Here is a 6000-nt window from a genome sequence, read left to right on the forward strand (position 1 = left end):
GGGCGGGGGAGTTCTGAAATAAGGTTGTGGTGAACTCTTGTGCACTGACACCAATAAAAATCCAGAAGAAAGGGTAAAACACTTCTCTCTTTTATGCAGTGATTAGACACTTCTGAAACTAGTAACTGATAAACATTCTCATTCAGATATGCCTACAAACAAATCTCTAAAGCAGTCTAGCTTTTATTTAAGAGCAGAGCACACTTGCAAATACATGTCTTTTACACTTGTTTTAGCTGGACTGTGAGGTGCATACGCTCTGGCTCACGCTAGACATTATTGGGTGTATCATTTACAACCAGGCATGTACCGCTCTGACTAACCAGAACTGCTCCCAATCGGCACAGATGTTTGTAAGCTGTTCCTTCAGAGCCAGAGTCTTTGCCCAGTCTGGCTTTCTTTCAGGACTCTTTCTGGTTGCCTGCACAACCACCTTACCTAGGAGCTCAGACACCATCTGCATACTCCTGCCTCGTGTACCGTCACAGAAGAGTGAAAAGCAGACCAGTTTACTTCTGACAGACAAGGCAAACCAGCCCCCTGCTCCCCCACCCAGTCTGTACCGAGCCTGCAGAGCTAAAAGCAAGCAACAGGGTCAGGTGATAAAGTCACCAGAGAATACTAAAATACATACAGGAAGCAGACCTGAGAAGTAAAAGAGGATCATTTACAAACCCATACCAAGCAAGCCACAAGCTGATAATACCTTCTATGTTGGAAAACATTAGCTGCCTAGATGATCAATCTCCTTCCAGATGAAGTAGGGAAAAATACCATACTTCACCTTTCACAACAGGCATATTTTATTTTGAAAGAGAACTTTCACTTATATTGTTCAGCTTCACGTCTTTCACTCCAGATGCAACCCAGGAACAGCTCTGTTGGACACTGCTTCATTTGCAGCTATACAGGACCACACAGAGGTTTGCTCAGGTGCCGTTTCCAGGACGTGGCTCTGGCATCTGAAAGCTTACCAAGGTCCTTGCAACTGCCTATGGAGGTGGGCAGTGCTTCCCACAAAAGGAAGGTGAGAAGTGGGAACAGAGGCTTTTCCTGCCTCCTGCTGGCAAACAATTTCTCTAAGTAATTGACCCATTTTCCACAGAATAATTAGCCCTAGGGAATGAAACACTGCTGCCCTTTAATTAGCCATGTTGTTACCCCTCTTGTCTACCATGTAATAGCAGGCTGCCCGAGACTGTAAAAAGAAACAAAACAAAGCAACACAACAACTTAATTTCATTTTCTTAAACATGGCATTTATTAAAGGCAATCCAGAAACAAACAGTCCTAAGGTAGAATTGGCAACAATAAAATTTCCCATTACCTCCATGATTTCATCATCAGAACAAGCAGGTCTCCTTCACGCCACTACCCTTTAAGTCTCCTCAATATATTAGGCTTCTCTTTTTCAGCAGCTTTTTCAGGATACTTTCCCTTCATCTTCCATGAGGAAAAACTTCTTTCTGCTGTCAGGGAGGCCTCTGTGCCCAAAATCTAGTCAAACCTCCTGCATATCACAGTTTATTAAAATTTCATGCAGTTTCTTGCAACAGCGCTCAGTAGCTTGGATTAGGACAGAAGTCCTTTAGTCTAGGGAGATTAGATTTGCTTACCATGAACAAAGAGCACAAGAAATCACACCAGAGCCAGCATGGCAACTCCAGAACTGGCAAAGGACTCTTCAAATGAGTTTCACACAGATGACCCTCAGTGACCAAACCCATGCTGCAGAGGAAAGAGCAAACCTACAAAGTCTGGCCCCAGTCTCTATGGTAAGCATGATTCTGAGGATACAAACAAGACTTCCCATCAAAGCATGTGATGACAACAAAAAGATGAGGCTTTTTCCCCTGGGAAGAGTGCACAGTCTCCTCTCCCTCTCCCCCACTCCCCCCAGACCCCCTCCTTCGTGGCATGCTCAGTCCTCGACTGTGGCTCATTTCTAATGCTTCAGAGGAAAGCAAAAACTAAATTAATCTGGCTAATTACGCCATGAGAGGAAATACCCTTCCTGGACACAATACAGTGACTGCCGGCAGCCCTGAAGCACTTTAGCTGAGTACAGTCATTGTCTTAACCAAATGGACAGGTATTACAATCACATTTAGGGCACTGCAAAATAACAACTCCTCTCCAGAGCTCTTGATGTGTGTGAACAAGTAGACCCACAAATTACAAGGCCAAAGGGATCCCTACATATTCATTCCTTCAGACTTCTCCAAGATGCTCAATTAAAGTATAGATTGTAAAAAGATACATCAATTTAAAGACTCCAAACACTGTCAAGTCCACCACCTTACCCCAAAACCTCTTCCTGTCTTACACTCAAAGTCAAGAACCTGCATCTCCCTTCAAGGTTAAATTTGCTTTTCACTGCTCGGCACTGCATCATATTATGACATTGTCAGCAAAAGCACAGAGTCCCCACTATCAGGTATCATTTCCATATGTATGCTGAGATCTAGGTTACTCTCAACCCACATGTCAATATCCAGAACTCTTGTTTTAGTCCCCTCTTGACCACTTCTGTAAACTGCCATGGGATCTCGCCACAAGTATGCCAAGGTTCGAACCCTCCCAACAAAGCAGCTCGCTTCCTGCCTCCGCCGTCACCCCGCAGTAGAGTGGGAACAGCAGTACTGACCGTGCTGCCAGAGCCTCACCAAGGAGATGTTATGCAGTCAGAAACAGCACCTGCTTGCCCCTCCATTTCCCTTCCACCAGACTATACTACTTCCTTTTTCAGTAAGTCTGTGTCAGAGGATCTTAAAACGTTTCACACTGAGTAAATTGCTTGTAACACTTCTGCTGACCTTTGTTTAGGAAGCTGCTGTAGCTACTAGTTAAACCAAATGATTTGGAGTTAACTCTTGTTTCAATTTGACATCGGTCTCTGAAATGCCACCCTTCTGTACCTCAGTTTCCCCTTCCACAAACAGGGGGATGCCCATGCTCATCAGTAGGAGCCTCAACATAGAACTAATGGCACTTGCAGACATATGCACAAAGCTCCTCAGGGAGAAAACTTCTGCTTTCAAATTAGGTGAACAATCTTAATTTATCCACAGCAGTGAGTTGATGTCACCAAACACTGAAAAACTGACATCGCTGCATGGAAATGTTACCTTCTCACTGGGGTTGGGCGCTGGGATTCAGGAAGGACCTTCAGGATGTGCTGTGGGCATCAGAGTGTCTTACAGACTTCCCACAGGGTGGTTCTTCAGTGCTGGCCAAAAGGGGCTACAGGCATTAATGATTCCATGTCAGTAAGTCTCCCTTTCCTGTTTCCTAATAACTTTATGGTAATTTTTTCTTTTCAGGACTTCCTATTTACCACCAGACAGTAAAGAGCCCCATCTCTAACTGATGCCGTACACACATTAATGCATTCGCATTCCTGGAAACCACAGAACAGAGCTCTTTGGGCAATCTGTTCTTCTTACAAATCCCCATCGCACACATCTCTGGCAGTCACGGGGCTGTTACCACCTCGCCTGCAAAAAAATTCAGCTCCTGCAGGGACTGCTTTTTCCTCAGAATTAAGAGGAAAACAGGACAAACCTGTCAAATAAATGATGTCAGAGAACAATACGACATATCTAATGTGACAGAGTTTTACTGCTTCTGGTATGTAATTAGGAGTCTTAACAAGTTTGTACTTCCCCGGTAGTTTTGGGCCAGCAATGCCAAACGCTCTCTAGGAAGTCCCTCCCGGTGTAAGGCTCCAATTCAAGCTGAGAGAGCCGGGCCAGCCTCCCAGCATCCCTGCTCCTGAGCATCCTAGAGACAATTTTCAAAACCCTAACGCAATGAATGGGGGACAGAAGGAATCACATTTTTCCATTTTGCCAATATTCAACTGTTTTGCATATTTTTCCATTCCAAAAATGGAACAAGAGCAAACATCTTGAGACTAATTTGATTTTTTTTTTTAAAAACGGGAAAACCTCTCGTTTTCAGATGATGGTAATATCCGGGTCCCTGACCTCTGGGCTTTACACACGTGAGCAATTCACAAGGTTACAGAGAAGTCACTGAAAGGCTCAGATCCAGCCCCCACCTCCCAATTCTGCCCTGCCGACACTGGGACCGGCAGATCTATTCCTCCTTTCCCGGAATAAAGTTTTACTGAAATCGATACAAAAAAGATGTTTCAAAACACTTTGGTTTTGCCAAAAAAGGGGGCACTTTTCAGTGAAAAGCAGTTCAAATTTCAACACCCCTTCCACCCTGCTCCCCCACAGCCCCCAGCCCCTCCCCGCTGGGCCGGGAGCTCCCGAGCAAAACCCCCCTCGACACCTCCCGCCCCGGCTCTCGCCCCGGGGGGCGGCGGGGCCCAGCCGAGGGGGGCGGCGGCGCCCCGGCAGCCGCCCGCTCCCCCAGGCCGCGCCGCGCGGCCCCGGTCCCCGGGAGGGGGCGACACCCGGTGCCCGGGCCCCGCCGCGCCATCCCGGAGCCCCCCGCGGGGCCGGCCGGCCGGCGGGCGGGGAGGGAGGGAGGGAGGCAGGGAGGGAGGCTGGCGCTCCGCCGCCCGGGCAACCGCCGCCCGCCCTTTGTCTCGCCGAGGCCGGCGCCCGGCCGGCTTCCCCGCGCGACGCCCACCCGGCGGGAAGCGCGGCCGCAGCCCGGCGGAGGCTGCACGGCCCCTCCTGCCGCCAGAAAGCGAAACCAACGGCGCCGGCCGCCGCCTTCCGCCCCGGGCGGCGCATCCCCCGCCGCCGCCGCCGCCGCCGCTCGGCTGCGGGGAGGCCGCCGCGGACCTACCGGCGGGGCGGGCGTGGGGGCGGCGGCGGGCCGCGGGCAGGTGCCGGTGCCGCGGCTCGGGCCCCCCCCAGCCCTCCCGGCCGCGCCGCGGCTCTTCGCCTCACCGGTGTCCATGGGTGCCCGGCGGCGGGAGGTGAAGTGTGCCCGTGACACTCGCCCGTAGTATGGATGCGGTTGCAATCTGCACATGCTCGCTTCCGACAGCCAGCCGGCCTGCCCCGCCACCTTCCCTTAACTCTTTCCCTACTGCCCCGCACCGCCTCCCCGCCAGCCTCCCCCCCGGGCCGCCGGCCCCGCGCCCTCCCGCGGAGGCGCCGCCGGTTTGCTCGGCCCGCGTCCGGGGGAGGGGGGGGGGAGCACCCGGCCGGGTGGCTCCCCCCGAGGCCTGGCGGGACCGGCGCGGTGGGGGTGGGCGACAACAGAGCCCAAATCCGGCGGGGGCAGCCCCCGGGGCCGGACGTGTGCCCCCGGAGCACCGGGCCCTGTGCTCAGGTGTGCGGCGGAGCCCCCTGCGCAGGAAGCTCCCCAAAACCCCGCGGAGTTTGCTCTGGCTGGGCGAACGGTGTGGCAGCGCGTCCTGGCTGGTGAGCCCGCGCTGCGGGTTCCTCCTATTTACTCTTCTAAAGAAATCCGTAACAAAAACAAACAAACGGCCCGAGCAGCTAAAGGGATGCAACCCCCATGCGCCTGATGTTGAATCTGGATGCTGACAGGACATCCCTGCAGTGCAGGAAATCAAGCACAACTACCAAAGGAAATATTTGCAGCTTCATTGTTAAAATAGGGAAACATAATCTCTACGAGAAGTGTTTTTCCACCCAGAAGGACCCCTTCAGATTCAGAAAATTGCTCGAGGAAGAGGAGTAAGAAAATAAAGTATCGGTAGTAAAATAAATGAAAACCATTTCTCTCTCTACATTAACTCTTCAGCAGCATGAAAGGACAGCACAAAAATGCCTTTCTCTAAGATTAGAGATCAGGGGATTGCAGTCCTGAACCAGAGCTCACAAGCAAACAAACGATCCCTCTGTACCTCTGGCTTCCCTCTGAAAATGGAAGTAACAGCAGCTCTCTGCAGTGAGGATTAGCCAGCTAGTGCCTCTGAAGTGCCTTACAGTCTTCAGACAGAAGTGAGGGAGATTTTTAGTTTTGTTCCTTTACAGAGAAAGAAATCAAAGTATTGTGGGGTAAAACGGTAACCTCAAGTGACACAAACTCAGAAGTCACAATTGA

At 51.1% G+C, this 6000-nt stretch overlaps 1 protein-coding gene across 1 annotated transcript in view; it reads right to left on the reverse strand.

The window, feature by feature from the left end:
• Positions 1-4908, reverse strand: part of TMEM229B (transmembrane protein 229B) — a 41475-nt gene extending 36567 nt beyond the window's left edge. The window contains exon 1 of the mRNA XM_074909737.1: positions 4872-4908. The gene's annotated coding sequence lies outside the window, so the exon portion shown is untranslated. The remainder of the gene's footprint in view (positions 1-4871) is intronic.
• Positions 4909-6000: the final 1092 nt, after the last annotated feature.

Source organism: Athene noctua, chromosome 6, assembly GCF_965140245.1.
Source record: "Athene noctua chromosome 6, bAthNoc1.hap1.1, whole genome shotgun sequence".
Taxonomy (NCBI): Eukaryota; Metazoa; Chordata; class Aves; order Strigiformes; family Strigidae; genus Athene; species Athene noctua.